The sequence below is a fragment of the Amblyomma mixtum genome, chromosome 3, assembly GCF_055824585.1.
Source record: "Amblyomma mixtum isolate Tamu chromosome 3, ASM5582458v1, whole genome shotgun sequence".
Lineage (NCBI taxonomy): Eukaryota > Metazoa > Arthropoda > Arachnida > Ixodida > Ixodidae > Amblyomma > Amblyomma mixtum.
The window spans coordinates 213,602,659-213,626,079 of record NC_143014.1 but is presented as its reverse complement, the minus strand read 5'-3'; the positions used below and the strand labels follow the sequence as shown (position 1 = coordinate 213,626,079).

At 47.7% G+C, this 23,421-nt stretch overlaps 3 non-coding genes across 3 annotated transcripts; all 3 read left to right on the top strand.

Annotated features, from left to right (window-relative positions):
* Positions 1-6,728: 6,728 nt before the first annotated feature.
* On the top strand, positions 6,729-6,800 carry TRNAP-UGG (transfer RNA proline (anticodon UGG)). Its single transcript has one exon. It is a non-coding gene; the product is annotated as a tRNA-Pro (tRNA).
* Positions 6,801-10,671: 3,871 nt separating this feature from the next.
* Positions 10,672-10,743, top strand: TRNAP-UGG (transfer RNA proline (anticodon UGG)). Its single transcript has one exon. It is a non-coding gene; the product is annotated as a tRNA-Pro (tRNA).
* A 3,808-nt stretch (positions 10,744-14,551) lies between these two features.
* TRNAP-UGG (transfer RNA proline (anticodon UGG)) lies at positions 14,552-14,623 on the top strand. Its single transcript has one exon. It is a non-coding gene; the product is annotated as a tRNA-Pro (tRNA).
* The last annotated feature ends 8,798 nt before the right edge of the window (positions 14,624-23,421 follow it).

Here is a 23,421-nt window from a genome sequence, read left to right as displayed (position 1 = left end):
CCCTGCATAGATTACAAGAAAGCATTTGCTCAGTCGAAAGCTTAGCAGATTTGCAGGCATTACAGAATCAGAGTGCAGATGAGCATTATGCAAACATATTGGAATATATCTATTACAGCTGCACAGTCACCACAGTCGTGCAAAAAGTCAGGCATAAAATTACGATAAAAAAAATAGTGCTGTTCATCGCCTGTTTACAGGAGGTATTCAGAGGTCTCGATGGGCAAGAGTCGGGGATAAAATCTGCGATTCCCTGATGAGATTGCCTTGCTAAGTCAGGCAGGGGAAGAACTGCAAAGCCCGACGAATTACGAGCAGGCAGAGCTGAACGATGGACCTAAAAATTAATAAGCAGAAAAATAATGTCCAACAGGCTCGGAAGGGAGCAGCAATTTGATTCGTAGCTAGGCGCTGAAAGTGGTTTAAAAATACGGCTACGTAATGCAGGCAGTGAGTGCATATCCAGATAACGAAAGTGAAGTATTAAGATTAAGAATTAGCAAATTAGAGGATTCACCAAACCGTAAAAACAAGCTCCTGTTATAGTTACTGTGCCACAGGGCCGACTAATTTGCTTTCAAACATTGTAATACTGAAAGTGTTTTAATTAGGGGTTGGACTTTAGGTTTCGATTTCATGAAAAGGCCGGAGATTTTTTAGATGTTTATTAAAACATTTTTTTTTGTTTCTTTCAGGGAATATTATCTTCGATGGAAGAATCGTCGGCTTTCTTAAATAACGGAGTCAATATATGGGGTTACTAGTTGTCGCCGTGAAGATCAGTTTTATAACTAACCAAAGATGTAAGTTGTAAGCTGCTAATTGCATTTAGGTTTTCTCACGCAGTAATAAATAGCAGGTGGTATAGTGAAGATTTGCCTCTCAGGAGAATTTAGAATTATTCATCCATCTTTGTCGTTGACACCAGCGTCACCACAGCAACCACTCCTCCCTACCGTTCATTACTACTACTCCAGTGAAGTTGCAGTATTGTCACCAGATCGTGTTTTCAGGGTGTCATAGCCTACGAGAGCATTTGGAACGGGAGCTTCTTTTTGCCAGGATGCGCTTGCTGGAATTATCACTTCGTATGTGAGGATACCAAAGGCAGCCTTCATATTTGCCACTACCGGTATGCTGAGATGGAGCTGTTTATTATTGACCCTCTTGATAATATTCAGTATTTGTAATACGAATGAAAAATCATTAATGCTCATGTCTGGCCGAAATATACTCTTCCCCTGCTGAAATTAGTCAGTTCTTCTAAGAGCTCAACTAGGTGATCCGCGTGCGAATTTTCGAAATCTTTGTTTTTAGTATCCGCGCATGGAATACTCACAAATGTTCGGTAAAAAGATAAGGACCTTGCTCGGTTTCGACTGCAGCGCCCTCTGCACGTGAGTCACTTGATTTATTAGAGTTTCCTTGTACCGTAAGTTTAGTGATGCAGTTTAACAGGCCGTGTTTTTCGTCTCCGAGAACTCTCCGCGTCATCACACTGGTTATTCCAATTTTTCTTTGCGCATTGGTAATGCGGACTTGTTGAAGTGCAGTGGACTACTTCGTGATTGAGAAAAGTGCGGCAATTTCCTTCTGAGGCGGGCTCTTCACGTGGGCTTTCTTAGTATAGACTGATAACCTGGGTTGGCTGCCGAAAATATAGTTGACTCGCGGCTAGGTTTATCGTCTCTATTGCTCTGTTATTTAATCAACAGAGCGGACATTACCGCTACTTGTTTACTCCTACTTTCCAAGGCTCGGATAAAGCTGTACAACTTCCTAACACCAATGTCTTTTCCAAATGAAGTAGACTGTTGATCTGACCTTACGGGTTTCTGGAGTTTAGATACCTCTGCGTATCTGTGCCGTGACGCGTCCTTCGTTTACAAGATGTTTTAAGGACATTAAACTTACATGACATAACTTTGTTGAAGTTCCATGGAACTCTCCGCCACCCTCAGGCTGATGGCCTTTGGGATGTAGGAATAGTGTGTGGGAGCTTTCTGTTTCACAAGCAGATGTTAGCAGTCCTAAAGCCCAGTGCAGAATATGGTGGCACTCTTCGACCTCTCTGTGAAAAGGCCCGCACACTTGGCCACTAAAATGTGCAAATGAGACTGTTTGCTGACGACTGTGTTTTGCATACCGATGTAACTTGTCCTAATGATCATATTGTCCTAGAAAGAAATCTAAAAGGCATTCTTACGTTGCGCAGTGAATGGGGCATGCATATTAACGCTCAGTATCAGTATTTCTCCATATCACTCGTAAAAAACCTCACTGAATTTTTGCTGTGCACTAGATTCTTCACCACTGCCGGCCACACTTGTTTGCTACCCTGGATTGTACATGATCGGGGAACATGCATATCAGTACAATTTTTTCTTTCGCTTTTCGTGAACTCTGCTTCCTCAGACACAAACTCAAAAATGCCCCTGCTGATGTAAAATTTGGCTTTTACTATTCATTTGTTAGACAGAAGTTAGAGTATGTATGTACTGCAAGGGATCCTTGCCCCTAAGTCAAATATTAAGCGTCTCGAAAGAATACAAAGAAAGACATTAAGGTTTATATTTAATCGATTCGAAAGACTGGACTTCCGCTTTAAAATCATCACGGAAAATTCTACACCTACCCTTGAATCATGCCGAAAACAGCTGAGGCTTGAATTTCTATCCGTGATTTTTAACTATAAGCTTGAAATAAACCAGTCGCCTTATATCACACGCCACACATGACATAGCATCCTGATTCACTGACAGTCTACTACGCTCGAAAAGATATGTTTAAGTTTTCTCTTTGCTTGTACAGAATTGAACTGGAACGATGAATTACTGACAGCTGCATAGCGTGATAAAAAATTGTGTAATTTGGTGCTTGCTTGTTGACGATTTGGTCATTCATGTTTTTCGTGTATCCTAATGCCCCTCTGCTTGGAGCCAAGGGTACTCAGTATGTACTAAATAAATAGAAAATAAATAAATAATCTTTAATGATAGTCGTTTTTAGTCGTAAACATACTTGAGCGGCATAGTAATACCCACATTGGCGGATTCAAACAATTAAATTTTTGGCTGAAACATCTGGGCGCCTGGTTGCAATTAGAGATTTGTGGTTGGCCGTTAGTAATACTCATATCAGTTTTTAGAATTTCGAAAACGCTTTTGTCCTGGGTGCTGCGGCCCAACAAATTTAGGCCATCTCATGCGGCATTTGAAAAACGCGCCAGTGTAGCGATGTTAGGAACGAGTACCGTACACGTCACTCGGTGGCGCGAGTGTCGCATGATATTCTATATCAGATCTGTGCTGTGCCAAATCTCCAATATCAACCCGGCCCCTAATTATAGTAAAAGAAAAATGGCTATTAGGAATTACTTAACTAGCTAACTAGTTAACACGATTAACGTTTCTTCTGACGTACGTCCATCTGGACTGGTGTTACTACGCCGCAAAACCCTTCTTTGTGCCTCAAAAGGTCTAGTTTTGAATAAAAAAAAACAGTAAGGTTAAGGTAACCCGCAGAGAAAGCATGTCTGCGAAAATGAACGGGAGCAGGTCAGTTTGATCACATTTCGCCTTATAACTCGGATGCCGCTGCCGGGACTGACCTAGCGTCACGTACTGGTGGAGAGCAGGACGCAACAAGAAAGCGCTGTGCGCAACGAGGACGCACGCTTGATTCATAGTGTTGTTCTGCACCATGGACTGCCTCTTGAAATTCTCCCGGGCGCAGTCCAGAGCCAGCTTGCGGGAGGCAAACTACACAGCGTAGTTCACACTCTAGCCCTCTTCGCAGTTTAGACCAGGGTCCTTGAACATTTCTAGCGCCTCCTCTTATTTTGAGCAAATAATAGCGCATGATATATAGGGTCACTTGCTGGTCGACACCTCACCCACGCCTTGAGAGAAAAACACGGACTCTAGATAGAAAGAAGCTTGCAGTCGGAGCTCGTGTTTTTCTGTCACGGCGTTAGGTGTTCCGCGCATAGTGCGCATTTACTGACATATGTTATAGGATAGATCTTGCTGAGTAGACTCAGATTGGGGTATGTATTAGTCTGCAGTTGCCTCCAGGCAACCGACTGCTCTCTACTAAGGACTTTGTGGGGAAGGGGGTACGCTTTACTACGTTGCATGGCCTTGTCAAAAAACAGAGCCACCTCCAAAAAACAACAAGCCAACAATGGAGCAGTGCGAAGCTGCGCTCTCTTGCTCGAAGCATGAAGAACAGCTGGAACTGATCGACAGAGCTCGCAAGACGGCCCCACCTTTGCCGGGAGAATTACTCGGTGCCAATAAAGTTTTTCACTCACTCACTCACTTACTCACTCACTCACGGCGCGGTTGAGGTGTCCACGGGTAAGCAAGCCCGATCAGATCAAGCGGAGGGCCTCAATGACTTCTAGAACCGTGGTATATTCTGCGAATAAGGCTAGACTGGGAACTAGACCGTCTAATCATATTCGCGGTGTGAACATTCTCTTGATCTTGAGGAAACGAAAGGCGCATAACTGGCTCTCTTTGTACGTGGACACTTGAATCGCGCAGTGAGAAACAAAAAGCTTTCCTCCCCACCGCTGCTACGACCGGCTAGACCACGTGACAGGCGGGATGCTAATTCGCTACATGGCTGACGTTCAAGCGGCTAATTTGTGCTTCTCTTGAGCTCAGCCACAACAGATTTCGATGAAAAATTAGGGACGGACTTCGCTCACACACCCGGTATTATGGAGGTGAACGGTGTAGTGCGCTGGAACTGACACAAAGGCTCTGTAATATTAATGAGCAGCAACAGAGGGCTTAATGGATACGAACTGAATTGCAGCTCGGTGATAAAAACAAGTAGAAGCCTCAATACCGGATACAGAGTTCTTACGCAAGGGCGCCATTATATGCAGTTTGAGTGCTTACGTACCGCGTGGGGCCCGTTGGTGTAGGGGTATGATTCTTGCTTTGGGTGCGAGAGGTCCCGGGTTCAAATCCCGGACGAGCCCATTCTCTTAAGAAAGCATTTTTTTTTAGTGCGCACTGAAAGCGCGCTAGCTCTGAGACCCCTACTCATCGATTTCGCCGTTCTTTTTCTGAATCTTTCTTGACCTTTAAAACCGAGCCTCGAACCAAACCAGAAACCGATGTGCTAGCTCACATAATTCCCATTTACTCTAACCACACTAAATCTCACGTCGTTTTCTTTCCTTTGCACCTCAAGCCACGACACCGAAGATAGTTTCAAGGCGTACGCATAGCAGGCCTACGCGCTCGCGCATTTGCCGGAACTCGTGTCTGTAGGAGACGCGAGCGGGACGCACCGGCGTGGCTGGCGTGCAGCAATCGGAGAACGCGGCTCCTGCAGCTTCCGGTTTCTCTGATTGCAGCTGCCACAACTGCTCTTTTCTTGGCGGTGTGAAATCAGAACACGGGAGCTAGCCAGCACGAAGCTCGGGGAGATGCGTGTCTTCCTACAACGCTCGGCGAGAAGTGGCGCTGCTCGGGCAGACGTACGGAACGTACGCCTCACATGTGTAGACACTGATGTATTTCGAGCACTGAATAACAATGGAACCCAAGGCAGGGCCGAATCTAGCAATTTTGCCACCACAGGTGGCGTTAAATTATTGCTCCCGCTCTCCAGTTTAATACTATATTTTGATCACAGTTTCAGCGCTCTTAGCACACGAGCGTTTAGTCGAGGTTCCCATAGTTACCACTTTCCCATGCTGAGTGAAACTTGGCGCGGATTGCCTCACTCCTATCACTCAGTTTAGTTTTCCTACATCGCGCCAAAACGCATGTACTTTAGAAAAGCTGGCACGGAAAGCAACCTCTCCAGAACACGTAGCTCGTCGAAATAACCAAAATATGTTGGGCCACAGCGCCGAGGGTAACTGCGTTTTATAAATTGTAAAACTGGTATGAATATTACTTACGGTGGACTCCACGCCTCTCAATATACTAACAGCCATCGATATTAGTTAACCACCCTTCGAGTTATCCCGTCTTAGCTACATTCTAATGCTCTATACCACCGTCGATGCTATGGCTAAGAAAGCGCCATTCGAACTCAAAAACACTACTTTGAAAAATTGCAGAACATGTTATCTGAAACACCCCATACTACAGAGTATTTCGGACGCAACGCCCGCGCAAATTTAACTAGCTGCAACGGAGGCCTTTGTGAATTGGAGGTGTTTGGTTCATTTTTACCCACAGCAATACAGGAATGGAATGAATTGCCAGATTCCTGTGTCATGGCACGTGATCCTATCAAATTTAAATATCTGTAACTGTCTGGCTTAGAACATTACAAAATTATCTAAATTTCGTTTCACACCCTTAGTTTGATGTACTTGAGCAACTACTTTGTACTTCCCCTGCTCTAGTTGATTGCATTCTAGTTGATGAGTAAGTGTTCTCATTTGATTCTACTGCCTTTTTCTTCATTGCACTCATTGTGTATTTATATCTGTCTAATTAAATTTTTATTCTTATTTATTTATTTATGTCGACTTTACTTCATATATTGTTCCGTGTGCGTCACCCCCCTCCCCCTCCTTACGTAATACCCTGGGAAGGACACTTAAGGGTTCAATTTCAAAAAAGGTGCATTTTCAAAAAGGGTGCAAGGGGTCAGCTCCTCTCGGCTGAGGAATAAAACCGAACGAGATCTTTAAACCAGTATGCTCTGTATCTTACACAAGGACGTGTTTCTAAACCGCTCTCCATTGTGGCCCGTTGGTCTAGGGGTATGATTCTCGCTTTGGGTGCGAGAGGTCCCGGGTTCAAATCGCGGACGGGCCCATTGTTTTTGTTTACTTTTCGATGTGCGCCCCGTCATGCTGCTGGACGAAGTACCTTACTTGCGGCAGGTCTCTCCCTTTTAGGGTGGATTAAGGCACCATTGCGCTCCCTTGGGCAACTGCGGCAGGAGTAGTTGGCAGACATGGCAGTATTAAATTTCTGTAATGAAGTTACAGAAATTTAATTATATTTCTCTTTAATTTTAACCTAATGAATTACTTTTCTAGTCCAGTAAGAAGCATGTAATGAATTGCTATTCAGCAGTAATTTGAAAGCGAACGTAATTAATTACTGTACGAGTTATTTTGGTTAAGAATGCACCACTGCTTCTAATGTGGTAATAATTTCTCAATTGCGGGGACGTCCACCTCAACAGCAGCAGCAGCGCGGGAAAAGCCTGGGCCAGCAAGCAGGCTGAGTTGCACACGTGGGCGGATGGCGATGTGAGGCGCAGACATAACCACAACGTTGGAATCGAGAAAAACGGAAAGTTACATGGCCTCTGGCGCATACATACACCTGATTTTACCATTTTCCAGTTCAAGGCAAGGACATTAAACCTTTTCGTCAAGCAAAAAATAGAGCTGCTATAAAATGCATCATCAGGACAGCTGTTCAGCATGGCGATTCGGGCACACTGTCTTCAAAGCAGGGCAAAAACGTCGACGGCCGCATTGAAGCTGAGCTGATAGTGCGATAAACTGACAAGTCCGAATGGTTGTGGGAGGTGCGCCCACTGAACTTATTGTGAATGTGAAAAGTAAAAAATTTTTTGTTGGCTTATTAGGTTTTAACGTCCCAAACCGACTCAGGCTATGAGGAACGCCGTAGGGAAGAGCTCCGGAAATTTCGGCCACCTGGGGTTCTTCAACGTGCACTTGCATCGGACAGTACACGGCCCTCTAGAATTTCGCCGCTATCGAAATTCCACCGCCGCGGCCGGGGTCGAATCCGCTTCTTTCGGGTCAGGAGCCGAGCGCCGTAACCACTGAGCCACCGCGGCGGCAGGTAAAGGTAAAAAAAGTAACTGTAATTGAATTTATGGCATTTTAGCAGTTTTCGCGAGAGTAATTAGCAATGTAATTAAGCTACATTTAAGCAGTAATTTTGTCGTGCATGGTTGCAGGGAAACACGCATCTCCAGGTGCCTCGTGCTGTGTCGCTCCCGTCCTCACGCTTTCGCATCGCTAAGAAAAGAGCAGCTGTGGCAGCTGCAGTCAGCTACGGACTCGCTCCAGAAGAAGCGAGGAAGCCGCGTACTCCGATTGGTATAAGCGAACGTTTCTGTAAGCCGGCCACGCCAGAGCGTCGCTATAGAGTCTCCTGCCGCACGCGCAAAGACGAGTGCCGGCATATGCGCGCGCCCGCAGGCGTGCTATGCGTACGCCTTGATATAGCGCTTGAGGTGCAAAGAAAAAAAAAAGGATGTACGAGATAGCCTGGTTAGGCCAAATGCGAATTAGGTGTGCAAAAGCGCTAGCATCGCGGTTTTCACTCGGCTTCTGTTTAGGTTCGAAGCTGGGTTTTCAAGCGCATGCAGGCTTCAGACAACGATCGGTGATTATTTCTCCAGCCTATATTGAAATGTATTTAAGCGCACAAGAACACGCACAGAAGAGGAGGAAACACACAGGACAGGCGCTAACTTCATCTGATTTATTCGCAGGTAAGAAAACAAAAATATATACATAAAACAAGACATGCGCAGTAAAGAAACACATCGTCATTTCACAATACGTGCTCAAGATATCTCTATTCTGCCTGCCAAAGAATAACCGACGTGTTACTCACACAGTCACGCCCCGTCTTCCTGATGTGAAAGGCTTCTAATAATTCACGTGCCGTCTTGTCACCGCCTCTGCCAAGTATCTTTATCTCCTTCAGCCGCGGCTCGCACGCTCTGCAGTTCGCACAATGGTCTGCCAAATGTGTCCCTCCACCCCTTAACGCCCGCAAATGTTCCCCGCCCGGTCATTCTCCAGCCGCACTAAAACTTTAGAGTAGGTAGGTCTGAAGGTGCGAACCGCTGTTTTTCGGATCATTTTTATTGCTGTTAATATTTATTACTACGTCAAAGGCCCCTTTAACAGGTTATTACATGAAGGAGTGGATTCCTTGGCACGTAGTTGATTCGATAGATGATCTGCAGGATGATGCTACGACGGCGGTGTGCAAGTCATGCCAGCCCTTTGCGGTGCAAACAGAAAATGACGACAGATGGGCAGATGTCCTGGCAGGAGGAGGGTAAACGGCCTTGTCGTGGTTCGTGCCGCAGGAGATACCGTATACAGGTCTGATAACAGAATTAATCATGGGAAGACAGTAACACTTATGAAAAGGGAAAGTCTTGCAATAGTACGGCGATTTGCTAAGTTTGTAAGATGTGCGTCACCTTTTAGTTAAGTCGCACTTACATGATAGAAATAGGCCGAGCGGATGAATTTCAGTGCAGGGATTTCTTGTTCTTCTAGTAAGTAGAAAGGCTGCTTTGATACTGGTCCAAAACAGCGCTTGCGTATTCCAGTTTGGGGTGAAGGAATGGCTCAAGCTTATTGGGGTTTAACGTCCCAAAGCGACTCGGCCTATGAGGTACGCCGTAGAGAAGGGCTCCGGAAATTTCGACCACCTGGGGTTCTTTAACGCGCACTGACATCACACAGTACAGGGGCTTCTAGAATTTCTCCTCCCTCGAAATCGGCCGCCGCGGCCGGGATCGAACCCGCGTCTTTCGCGTCAGCAGCCGACCGCCGTAACCACTGAGCCACCGCGGCGGGGTAACGGCGAAGGAATGTTAAATGTTCTAATAACTTTACTGAACGGGATGCTGCACGGAAGGTTCGCCGCAAAATAACCGAACTTTGGATGCGCTTCGGACGTCAGTTATTGAAATAAGTAGTACTCTAGTAGCGATATTTGAATCTGGTGAGCAGTATGTCCGTTTCCTCTGCGTGGACAGATTTTACATGCTTCCAAGAGCAGCGATCATGTTTGGTTTTCATAGATTTGCCGCACCGTTGTTTTGAGGCATGCACTCAGAACGTCTCTTGTCGTTCTTGAGTGAGTGAGTGAGTGAGTGAGTGAGTGAGTGAGTGAGTGAGTGAGTGAGTGAGTGAGTGAGTGAGTGAGTGAGTGAGTGAGTGAGTGAGTGAGTGAGTTAGTGAGTGAGTGAGTGAGTGAGTGAGTGAGTGAGTGAGTGAGTGAGTGGGTGGGTGAGTGAGTGAGTGAGTGAGTGAGTGAGTGAGTGAGTGAGTGAGTGAGTGAGTGAGTGAGTGAGTGAGTGAGTGAGTGAGTGAGTGAGTGAGTGAGTGAGTGAGTGAGTGAGTGAGTGAGTGATTGAGTGAGTGAAAACTTTACTGTTGCAAAGGGACTCTCCTGGCGAAGCTGAGGCCCGCAGTCCAGGACCCCTGTGGCCTTTGCCGTCCAGGTTTCGAGCAGGACAGCGCAGCCTCCTACTGCTCCGGTGTTGGCGTGTTGTTTATTGGCGCTGCCTGTGTTTTTTGACAGGGCCATGTAACGTGGTAAAGCGCCGGGTATTGCGCGCATAGCGAGCATTTGTCCTCAAGAGTGAGTCACGGTGTATTCTCCGCCTTGTGCATGACAATTGGAATATCTTCGAACCTGTGCCCCCTATATACGCCTCGCTTTGACCACATCTTTATAGCATTCCTTGTGTGATGTAACTGTTGTGCAATTATGACAACGCAAATATAGAGGTTACCTGAACAGTATAGTGCGATAAAACAGACGCAATGCCTACCAAATTTTAACTAGCTGCTGAGACTTTAGGCACTGGAAAAAATCGAAAGATAACGTAAAACTGGTTTTCTGAATATCTTACTCATGATCGTGTTTTTGCATAATCGCTTCACGTGGCCCGTTGGTCTAGGGGTATGATTCTCGCTTTGGGTGCGAGAGGTCCCGGGTTCAAATCCCGGACGGGCCCATTACTTTTTTTATTCTTTTTTCCAAAGTATGCTGGGCATAGAAGACAGAATGCGTTTCGCACATAAGAGCCATGCTTTCTTCGACGGATTCCGAGTAATTGATCAATCATAGTAACCAGCGCGAGGCGGTTTCACATGATTTTGCTGCGCCTCCGAACTCATTGAGAGAGACAGAGAGAAAAACGTTTAATGCACGAATTGGTTAGGTGGGCCTTCATTCCAGGAGCCCATTGACTTCCGCCGCCGCTCTTGCCAGTTTCAACACCGAAAGCTCGTCTTCCAAATGTGAGCTGGACAGCGCCGCCTCGCAGTGCTCAGTTGTTGGCCTGGAGATTCTTTTTATAGCTGGGTTTATTTCTGACATGCCCATGTTATATGGTACAAGTCAGCCACTTCACCGCAGAAGGCGCAATGCGGATCGCACGAATCTGGAAACGTATACGAGGCGGTACCCAAAAGAAACCGGACTTATTTTTGTTTGAACTTATTTGTTCACATTTTAAGCACAGACCTTCAATCTCCTTCGAAGTATTCCCCACTTGCAATGATACGCTTGTCGAATCTTTCATCCCATTTTTCAAAACATTGTTTAAATTCATCTTTTGTGATGCTTGACAGTGCCTCCGTCTTTTTTTTCTTCACCTCAGCAACATCAGCGAAACGCTTTCCATTCACCTGTCTTTTCATTCTAGGAAACAAAGAAAGTAGCACGGGGCAAGGTCGGCAGAGTATGAGGGTTGAGGAATAGGGGTCATGCCATTTTTGGTCCAAAATTGTCGTAGAGACAGGGCTGTGTGAGCAGGGGCATTGCCATGATGGAAAAACCAGTCACCCGACCGCCACAAATCTGGCCGCTTCCACCGCACACTGTTGCCCAATCTTTTCAAAACATCCAAGTAGAAAGCCTGGCTGTCTGACCCTGCGGAACAAATTCTCAATGGACGACTCCTCTTACGTCGAAAAAACAAATCAGCATTGTTTTGAGGTTTGGTTTCACCTGACGAGCTTTCTTGAGGCGAGGTGAAATTGAAGTTTTCCATTGGCATGATTGTTGCTTTGATTCAGGATTCGATTCAGGAACACTTTAGTTGTCCCCATAGCATCGTCCTTGTACGTCTTTCTTAATATTTCAAGAGTTTCCATTCAACTTTTTCCGAGCAAAAATCAGAATTTCACCGGCGCACGCTGTTCACGAAAATCAGCCGTTGCAAAAACGACATTCACACAAAACAGTCGTCACTCTAAAACTCTGCCTAAACTAGTCTGACCTCCTTCAACGACGGCACTCGGCTTACTGACTCTGGAATGTTCGTTCTATGCGCTCCTAGTGGCAAAACGCGGTACCACAGAAGCTTTGCCGACCAAAAAATTTAGTCCGGTTTCTTTTGGGTACCCCCTCGTAGCTGAATTTGACAGGATTTATGTTAGTATTCGCAGAGCAAAACACAACGTGAATGAATAAATCTTAAAGAGCTACCGAATTAACGCATTAAAACAAAGAGCTCATTAACTTAGATAAAGGTGAGTAAAGTGACTGTGGCTCAGGCAGTTGGCCGAAATGGGATAATGATCCACCTAAGTCAACAAACTAAAAAACGAATAAATTCACGTTACGAACGCTAGCAATAAATAAAAATGCTGCAGACGCTAAATGTGCTATTATTATAACAACAGATTAGATGATTCTTCAAACCGATAAAAAAGTAGATCCTATTGCGCTGACAGGGCCACAGAGCCGGCTAATTTGCCGTGGGACGCTGCAAAACTGAAAGTATTCTTCCTGATTAGGGGTTTGACTTTTCGATTTCAATTTAGAAAATTCAGCCAGCTTTTTTCGGTGTTTATATAAAAAAATAATCGGTTTCTTTCGGCGAATATTATTTCCTACGGAGATGGTCGGGTTCTTTCGGAGATATGTGAGGCATTCCTGTGCTCTCAAACCTCATGTACAGATTACGTCGTTTTTGTTGGCACCCGAAGTTAGTTGCTATCCACTGCTGACGAATGCGGAGCCGTATTTTGTTCTACTTCATTTGGTCACTGAGTCCACCTGGATCGCAGGTAAGCAAAAGTGGACATACCATCAGAACTGTGCCGGAACTGCTCGCCAGCGACATCTGACGGCGCGTTCATTTATGCGCCTCTTCTAACCCCGCTGTCCTGCTCACGCACACACTTCGTGCGACATGGGTTTTCTGATTCAAAAACCGCAAGGGATGGCTGTTTATTTTCGCGTACTACAACCTGTCTGAGTGATCGAATTAGCGCATGTTAGCCGTTTCATCAATCGATCTCTATTCTGAGCCGCTGTAGCGGCGAAGCTGTTACACATGTGAGCAACGAAAGAGCCCAGAGTTCTTACCTTGCTACCAAGTGCACCTTTTGCCCAATAGATTCGGTATTCTGTCGGAATCAAAGCGCGGCTTCCCCACTACCCCCCGAATCCTTATAAGTAGGGATGGTTTGGTTTATGGGTTATGCGGTATAGCCTTCCAAAGCGACGCACGCTATGAGGGACGCCATAGTAGAGGGCTCGGGAAATTTCGACCTCTGGGGGTTCTTCAACGTGTATAGACATCGCAGCGTACACGGGCGACTAGAATTTCGCCTTTATCGCAATTCGATCTCCGCGGCCGGGATCCAACTCGCGTCTTTCAGCTCAGCAGCCGAGCACCATAACCGTGAGCCACCACTGCGGCTTTGACACAAAGGTGAATAATAGGTCTTTATTGTGTTTTATACTTTGAGAATCACCGTATATAGGAAGTGCTTCAAACGTGGATAGATGTCGCTATTATCAGAACACAGGACGCCATACAGTTGCCTCTGTAAGAATGTTTGTAAAGCACAGATAAATCAGCTTGTTTTATTATGTTGTTACCCTAGTGGCTTGGGGAGTTACATTTTCACAGCGAATTGAAAGCATAACTTCGAGAAGTTGCCATTTTGGTTCCTCAGCTTAAAACAGGTAAACGTAAAAATCGACGACAACTACATGCCTATTTTTTCACATTTGAAAAAACCAGAATTCTTTCAACAAAGGTAAGAAAGTTATGAAGAATGCCATAGGCAGAGCGCTGAATTGCAGGACGACACACACTGGACGCCGCGAAGAACGAGCGCAGATCGCTCGGCGCCTTCTGTATCCTTTTATCAGAGCTCAGCATTTTAGACCGCAGCAACGAGAATGCAGAGAATTTTTCAAGTAGAGCTGAAAATTTAGTGTCGATTCGCCGGAACACGCGAATAGCCGTCCTTCACATTTCTTTTTGCATCTACACTGCGCTTTTCACATCCTGCATTGAAATAACTAGTTTTCTTGCACCGATATTTTGTTCTGATGAGCAGTGTTCCTTCCCTGCTTATGAACAGTCGCTTTGGCTCTTTACACGTCTGTGCCACCAAGAGTATTGGCCAAGTTTTCTTTTGACAGATTGTAGGGGCTGTTGTTTTCAGGCATTCAGTCGAAATGTCTGTCTCTGCGGAGTGAGGCCTGCTGTATTCTACGCCTTACTTAAGCTTGCCGTTCAAATATATTTGTATTCGTACCCTTCTACGCCTTGCTATGACCGCACCCTTATGGTATACCTTGTGCGGTGTAACGGATGCAAAACCCTGAAAAAAAAGAAAAAAATAAACAAAGACACCTCAATAGAACAGTTCGATAAAGCATAAGCAACGCCTATCGAATTTTAACTAGCTGTAGCGGAGGATGACACTCTGGTGCACAATAAAACTGAACGAAATATTTAGACCGGTATTCTCCACATCTTACGCAAGGACGTGTTTCTTACGATCGCCGCGCGGGGCCCGTTGGTCTAGGGGTATGATTCTCGCTTTGGGTGCGAGAGGTCCCGGGTTCAAATCCCGGACGGGCCCGTTTTTTTTTTTTTTTTTCAATGTGTGCTCCGTCATGCTGATGAACAAAGTACTTTTTTGCGGCAGGTCTTTTATTTTTATGCTCAACTGAGGCACCGTTCCGCTCCCTTGCGCAACTGCGGCAGGAGTAGCTGGCAGACATGGCAGTATTAAATTCCTGTAATGCAGTTACAGAAATTTCAATATATTTCTCCTTAATTTTAAATTATTGAATTACATTTCTAGTCCAGTAATTAAGTAGCATGTAATTAATTGCTATTCAGCATTAATTTTAAAGCGAAAGTAATTAATTACCGTACAAGTTATCTTTGTTAATAATGCACCGCAGCTCTTAAAGTAGTAATAATTTGACTTCTCATTTGCGGGGTCGGGTACCTCAACAAGTTTGGATTATGGAGGTTTAACGTCCCAAAGCGACTCAGGCTATGAGGGACGCCGTAGTGAAGGGCTCCGGAAATTTCGACAACCTGGGGCTGTTTGACGTGCACTGACATCGCACAGTACACGGGCATCTAGAATTTCGTCTCCATAGAAATTCAACCGCCGCGGCCCGAAAGCAAGGTGTAGAAGGGCACGAATACAAAGATATTTAAAATGCGTGCTGAAGTAAGGGGTGGAATACAGCAGGCCTCAGTCCGAAGAGACAGACATTCCGACTGAATGCCTGAAAACAACATGCTCGACAATCTCTCAAAAGAAAACATGACCAATCCTCTTGGTGGCACCGTTGTGTGAAGAGCAAAAGCGACTGTTCATAACGAGGGAAGGAACACTCCTCATCAGAACAAAATGTCGGTGCTAGAAAACTAGTTATTTCAACACTGGAGGCGAAAAGCGCAGTGTAGATGCAAAAAGTAATGCGAAGGACGGCTATTCACATGTTCCGGCGAATCGACGCTAAATTTTCAGCGCTACTAAAAAAATCATCTGCACTCTCGTTGCTACGGTCTAAAATGCTGACCTCTGATAAAAGGATGCAGAAGGCGCCGCAAGATCTGCGCCCATTATTTGCGGCGTCTAGTTGAGGGAAGGTAATGGTAACAAGCAATGCCAAGTGAGGCTCCTGTGCTAAGAGCACTTGAAATTCACAATTAGATGAAAATATAGCATCGAGAGGGAGACAGGGCGCGCTAAATTCACGTTGTCTGGGCTTGAAAAATTCCTTGATTCGGCCCTTATATGGATTAAATGAATCGTCAGTGCTTGGAATACGTCAGGGCCCCCTAAGCATGCGAAGCGTATGCTCCACGCGCCTACGCGCACAGCATCATCCGTGTGAATGTTAGACAGATTTCACATGTGTGAGCAGTAATTTTGAAACAGTTGCGATGTGTGTCGTACAGCACTTGAGCGCCCTGCATATGGCATTCTTCATAATTTTCTTACAGAGTGCCGGTTTTCGCAAATGGGAAAAAATGGCACGTAGTTGTCGCCGATTTTTATGTTTGCCTGTTTTCAACTGAACAACCAAAATGGCAACTTGTAGAAGTTATGCTTTCAATTGGTTGTGAAAATTTAATTCCCCAGGCCGCTAGGGTAACAACCCAATAAAACAGGCTGATTTATCTGTGCTTTACAAACATTCTTACAGAGGCAACTGTAGTTGATGTAGTCGACACAACAAACGTCCAGATAAAACAAATAAATGGGCAGGTTTATTAGCCTGCGAAGGTTACATAAGAACACAGAAAAGACGGAGCACAGCACGCATGTCCTTTTCCGCAAGCGAGTTCGTACGGCACTGCTCGTGTCCCTCTCTCCGACCGGATGTCGAGGGGGCCCCGGTAACCGGCGAGCGGTGTCCAGATGTGGCTCCGCGTCTCTCGGGCCTCCCGCTGCTCTTCCAAGAAGGGGAGCGTGGTCGCCGGTGCTCGGAGAATGGCGACCGCTGCAGGACTCGAACGGACGGCGTCGCCTGTGCACTTGTCTCAAGAAACCGGAGCGCCTCCGTCGACAACAGTCGGCCATCCTTTTCCTTTCCAGCCGCCCTCGGTTGGTGTGCATCTTCGCTTCATCTGCTTTCTTTTCTCAAGCCTCAGTTTCCTCACCCTCGTCGTTGTCCGACGAATGATCCTCGCTTGCCACCATTCCCAGCTCAAAGCGCTTCATCCTGTCCGCCGCCACGACGCCTTCGTAGAACCGCTGCGTCCGCTGGACCTCTGGGAAGTCTTGCACCCTGTATCTGTCGTTGGGAAGTGTTTCCACGACGATATATGGGCCTCTGTACTTTTGGAACAATTTACGCGACTCCCCCGTTGCAGCTGGTTCCCTCTCGAGCAATACCATATCGCCTGGTTGGTAGCTCGGCGCGGTCTTTCTTCGTTTGTTGTAGTTACTTCTCTGCTTTTCTTGGTCCCGGCGTATGTTGTCGATGGCCTTCTCTCTTAGTTTCAGCATACTGGCGTCCAGCTCCAGTGCGATTTCGTCGTCAACTGAGTCCCCTGTCACGTTCCGGGGGCGAAAGTTGAAAAGCAGAGTGAATGGAGTCGTCTTCGTAGCTCGGTTTACCGTGTTGTTGATTCCCCATTGCACCTGCGTGAGCGTTTCGTCCCAGTCCTTCCCGTCGCTTCGTTCGGATAAGCTGGCAATCGCAGGGGTTATCATTCTGTTGTACCTCTCGACTTGTCCGTTGGCACGAGGCGTGCAGGTTGCGTTTTTCACGTGGATTATGCTGAGAGTCCTACAGTAGTGCTCGAATTGTCGGCTGGTGTAGGCAGTTCCCTGATCGGTAACCAACCTTCGTGGGGCCCCGAATATGGAGACGATGTCCCTGAGAAAGCTTTTGGCGTAGCCCGACGCGATGCTTCGCACGGCCCGAATGAGCACAAACTTAGTGAAGCCGTCCACTGCCACAATCACGTGTGTATTGCCACTCTTGCTGCGGATAAATGGGCCCAAGTGATCCATATGAATGGTGTCGAATGGCACGGCCACTTTTTCGATGCTGTGCAGCTTTCCAGGTTTTTTTCCGGACGGAACCTTTCGATACAAACACTCTAAGCAGCACGAGATATGTCGCTTCACGTACCGGCGCATTCTTGGAAACCAGTATTTGCTTTCGAGCAAGGCCATGGTTTTGTCAACTGCAAAGTGACCCACATCGTCGTGGCATCGTCTCACGACCTGCCAACGTGCCGCTCGTGGCACTACCCATAGCAGACGCTCGTCGCCGTTGTTGCCACACGTTCTCCTGAAAAGCCTGCCTTCAACCAGGACATATTCTTTTCTGATGCGCTCAGCTTCTTTCGTCTCTGATGATCCCTTTAGGGAATCCACGATCGACTGTAATGTTACGTCCGTCTTCTGTGCTAGCGTTAGCCAGTCTTCGTTGGAGAGCTCTGTTACAAAGACATTAATGCCACTTGCAACGTCAACTTCTTCAGCTTCCGACGCAGGAGCCCTGCTGAGGGCGTCGACGTGGCTCATTCTAGCTCCTGGACGATGCTCTACATCAAACGTATACTCTTGCAACTTTAGATACCACCTGCCGACACGTGGCACCAGGTCTCGCTTTGACAAAGCAGTTCTCAATGAGTTGCAGTCCGTAACAACAAGAAACTCGGTTCCGTACAGGTATGGTCTAAGCTTCTCAATTGTCCACACAACGGCTAAAGCTTCCAGTTCGTATGAATGGTAGCGTTCCTCGTCTCGCGTGGTGCTACGGCTAACATACATAACGGGGTGCATGAGGCCGTCTGGTTGCTCTTGCAACAACACTCCTCCGAGGCCGACCTTGCAAGCGTCGGTGTGCACTTCCGTTCTCGCTCTGTGTGCGTAAAGTGCCAGCGTTGGCTTGCTCATCAGCTGTCTTTGTAGCTGCCTGAATGCAGTCTCTTGATCGTCGTCCCAGCGCCATTCTTCTCCCTTGCAAAGCAGGATCGTAAGTGGATTGGCTATCATGGCAAATCCAGCCACAAAACGTCGGAAATAGCTGCAGAGGCCCAGGAAGCGTCGGAGGTCGTGGACGTTTGCTGGTGTAGGAAAATTTGCAATTCCTATCAACTTGAGGCTGTCGGGGTTGATGGTCGATGCGGCAATTTCATAACCCAAGTAGCTAATTTTCTCTTGGAAGAAGGAGCACTTTTTCAAGCGCAGCGTGAGACCAGCCGAACGAAGGAGCTCAAGTACCTCGCCCAAGCTGTCTAATCTTTCTTCAAACGAAGCCGATGGAATCAGCAGGTCGTCCATGTAGGCCATGACCCTCGTGTGCCTAAGGGAGCCGAGGACAGTGTTTATCATGCGCTGGAACACGCTCGGTGCGTTCACAAGTCCGAATGGCATGCGTGTGAATTCGTAGTGTTCATCCGGAGTGACGAACGCTGTCTTCTCTCGACTCTCTTTATCGATTGGCACCTGATAATAGCCGCACGCAAGGTCTAGGCTAGTGAACAGCCGTTTATCATGTAGCCTGTCAAGTTGGTCATCAATCAACGGTAGCGGATACCTGTCCTTTTTCGTTATTTTGTTGAGGGCTCGAAAGTCTACGCAAAGCCGCTTCTCGCCATTCTTCTTTGAAACAAGTAGGATAGGGCTCGCGTAAGCAGAGTTAGAGTCCGTTACTACTCCAGCCTCCTTGAGTTCGTCAGTCATTGTTCTCACAGCCTGCCTTTCGGAGTAGGCTAGGCGGTATGGGCGGTACGTTACAGGAGCGTCGGTGGTCACCTCAATCTTCATTTGCGCCGCGGCCGTGCACCCGATTTCAGAAAGGCACGTCGCAAAGCAGTCACGGTACTGGTTAATCACGGCGACGAGTGCCTTTTTCTGCGTGGCAGAAATCGTTGTGCCAACCGTCAAATCTTCACCCGAGATCGCCTTTACCAGTTTTCTTTCGTTGCTGTTTGCGATCAGGGAGGGTTCGGTATTTTCTTCTTCCATGCACAACGTTCCTCTCGCGATCTTCTGGTTTTGAGCGACAATCAGAGGAGATTCGGATACGTTTGCCACGGGCAGGCATATCTCGCCCAGTTCATCTTCTCTTAATACGCAGCTTGGCACATACCCGCCGCTCGTCTCGTGCAGCCTGCCGCGAACGAAGATGTCGCTGTGCGTAACGTTGTCACTCCCAAGCGCAATGAACCCGACGTAATTAGGAGGTATGACAACGGCCTTCTTCGCCCACAAGTTCACACGTCGTGGAGGTAGGGCCGGTATAGCAAGATTGGTGAGAGTTCCGTCTTCGTCCTCCGACCCGTTACGCTCCTCGAAAATGCGCACGGTGTTCTTACGGCGCACCACCGTAATGTGAGGCTGCTCAGTAAAGGGTTGACCGACAAGCAATGGGACAGCCTGCACTTCGTCGCGGACAACGTGTACCTTGACGTCGGCCGTAGCCTGGTCCACCGTCAGCCTCGCTTCGAAGCTTCCCAGGGGTGTTGTTTTTCCCATTCCAAACCCTCTGACAGTGAATGGACGGCTGAGTGCTTCATAAGAGAGGTGTAACTTTTCCGCTTCGCTTTCTCGTATCGTTAAGCATTGGCAGCCCATGTCGATGTACGCTTTGATCGCCTTCCCATTCACGTTGGCATCCATGAAGTACTTCTGATTTAGCACCATGCTGCCACTTGTACTGCTGCTTTCTTGGGCTAGGACGGCTGTTTTAGCTGTGTCGCTGGCTGTCGAGCCTTTCCTCGAATAGCAGTCTTTGCTCTCATGGCCTGCTTTTCCACAATTCGTGCAGCGCGGTCTACGCTGAGGTTTTGGACATGCTGCCGAGAAATGTCCATATGAAGAACAATTAAAACAAAGTGGCTCGCCTTTGTCGTTGAATTTGCGTCGGGGAGCCCTCGTCGATCCGTTGTCTCCAGCGCAGTGTTGAAGCTGAGGCGCTGCTGGTGACGAATTGTTTCCTCCTAAGACGCGTTGAGGGTGCCGAATAGCTGGTGGTTGATACAGCGTCTTGGCTCTAGTTTCCTTTACGACTTCTGTACGCTCGTAGAGCCGCTTCATGCACCTGAGCAACTCGTCGGGGCTGGCGTAGTCTCTTACGCCGAGGGACCGCACAAGATCTTCATTGTCGAGTCCAGTGATAAGGTATTCAATACAGGCCGTGTCACCGACATTGCAGCGCCTTGCTTTCGCCAGCTTGTCGTAGAAGTACGCCTCTATACTTTCATGGCGCAGTTTCTTGCGTGCTTCCATGTCCCGGAAGGTGTGCTGGAAACTGGATGCTGACGGAAATGCCTTCTTCAACTCGCGTTTCCACTCTGCCCAAGTGCGCTGGACATTCGTCAGGCCGTCGTACCACGTCTTGGCAACACCTTGCAGCTTTGTGAGTGCGAAGCACGTCGTTTGCTGGTCGCTCCAACCGTACGCTGCAGCCAGGTTGTCTACCTTGTTCAGCCACATTTCGACTGTTGGCTGGTCGTTAGATGACGGGTCATAACTTGGCACAAGTTGTGCGCTTGCCGTGGCCAGTCGTCCATCCACGACGCTTGATGTTCCCGTTGGTGGGTGATGTGGCGTTTGAGCCGCCTGCAGAAGCTGGGCTGCTCCCTGCAAGGCCTCACGTACTGCCGTCTGCACCGCAGCCTGCATCAGCGCCTGGAAGTCGAAGGCCCCGGGGGCTCTTCCGTTGGGGTTGTCCAGTCCGTGTCCGTCTACCGTGTCGGCGTTCATGGATCCCCGCCCTGAATTAGACTGCCCCTCGTCGTTTCGTAGAGTATCGCTTTCGCTGAGTGCCGCCTCCCTTGCCCCCACATCGTTGGGCGCGTCGCTGTCCGTTGAAAGGCCCGGTCGTGGTGCTACCTTGCTCGCAGGACCTTCCGTCGTTGGCTTCGATCGGAGCATCATCGTGGCTTACGTGGTCGAAGCTCTCGTTGAAGGCGCCAGTTTTGCAAGGCAGTCACAATCCCACTTCTGAAGATGTAGTTGATGTAGTCGACACAACAAACGTCCAGATAAAACAAATAAATGGGCAGGTTTATTAGCCTGCGAAGGTTACATAAGAACACAGAAAAGACGGAGCACAGCACGCATGTCCTTTTCCGCAAGCGAGTTCGTACGGCACTGCTCGTGTCCCTCTCTCCGACCGGATGTCGAGGGGGCCCCGGTAACCGGCGAGCGGTGTCCAGATGTGGCTCCGCGTCTCTCGGGCCTCCCGCTGCTCTTCCAAGAAGGGGAGCGTGGTCGCCGGTGCTCGGAGAATGGCGACCGCTGCAGGACTCGAACGGACGGCGTCGCCTGTGCACTTGTCTCAAGAAACCGGAGCGCCTCCGTCGACAACACAACTGTATGGCGTCCTGTGTTCTGATAATAGCGACCATCTATCCACGTTTGCAGCACTTCCTATAAAAGGTGATTTTCAAAATATAAAACACAATAAAGACCTATTATTGACCTTTGTGTTTAAGCCGCAGAGGTGGCTCATGGTTATGGTGCTCGGCTGCTGAGCTGAAAGACGCGGGTTTGATTGCGATAGAGGCGAAATTATTGTCGCCCGTGTACGGTGCGATGTCTATACACGTCCACTGACCCAGGGAGCCATTATGCGCACTTCCTTTCCTTGAAATGATCGGAGTGTAAAAAGTTGACAACGCTAACGCTCATGAACGCAACGAACGAGGACGGCCATGGCTTCAGCGCCGCGTTTCTGACACGACGTTGTCAATGCCAACGTATGCAGCGCACAGCTTTCACTACCGCCATTTAGCTTAAAGCACGGTTCAGGTGTCCACTGTTCCAAGAGGGCAGTTATGCGCCTTCCCTCTGGTTCAGGTGTCCACTGAGATGTGGACACCTCGCCCTCACCTCACGCTACGTATATCCTGGCATAGCAGAGCTAAGCCACTGCCAGTTTTTTTTTTTTTTGCGGCTGTTTCCCTGAACTAGACCGGACGAAGGCCCGTCTTATACGAGGGTCATGCGTTCCCTTGCTTTGCCATGTGTGCCTCAGTTTTACACCATGCCCTGAGTTACTTAACTACCTTTTCATTTCCAATTGCTCCAGGCTTCGCAGAAATTCGTACTGGATCAGGATGAAACCTCCTGAAAAGTTTTTTTTTTCTATTTTCATGTTTTGAGGTAGAAGTCTTGCATCTTCTCGGAAATCGGAGGAGGCCGCTGGCAACACAAAGTTTCACAAAACGCACGCAAAGTGGAACGCAACAAACATTCTCAAGGTTCGCTTTTCCGTTTTTGTTATCGCTGTTCAGGCCAGGGCACCACAAGGAATCGAGATTTGAGACACCTTTTTCACACCGCACGAGCAACGGTAAGCTAGCGCGGTTTACCACTGTGGACTTGTTTCGAGGATGCCTCGCACTGGCCGCAAACTAGCGATGAATGATAAGGAGGTGCGATTTACAATTTCTTGTTACCATTTGTCGTGGCTACTAGGAGATAACATCGACGTTTCGAACTCGACAGTTTCAAATGAATTTTTTTTTAACGTCCCAGCTCCTAGGGCTATGGCTCCATTTATGTGCCGTCCTCATCGCACTCACAAACCAGAATGAGTTGCCATCACGCAAGTGCCATTGCAAGGTACCAAGTTGAAGGGCCATAATGCTGATCGCTGACCATGCGTGACGCGCAGATGTACCCCTACCTTACGGTGCACACAACTGCTAGCTTCATGACAACACCTCGCGACTGGTGCCTGCAGCTGGCTATGACAACAAAATTATCAGACGGTTTAGAGTGCCTAAGCGCGGAATATAGTGCAAAAGCACCAGTTACGGTGGGCACATAAGATCCTTATACGCTAGGGGCATTTACCTAAAAACCTTTAATATAAAGAGCTTTGGCCAAAAAGAATTCAACTTAAAAGCATTCGCCTGATGACATTTGCCATGAATACC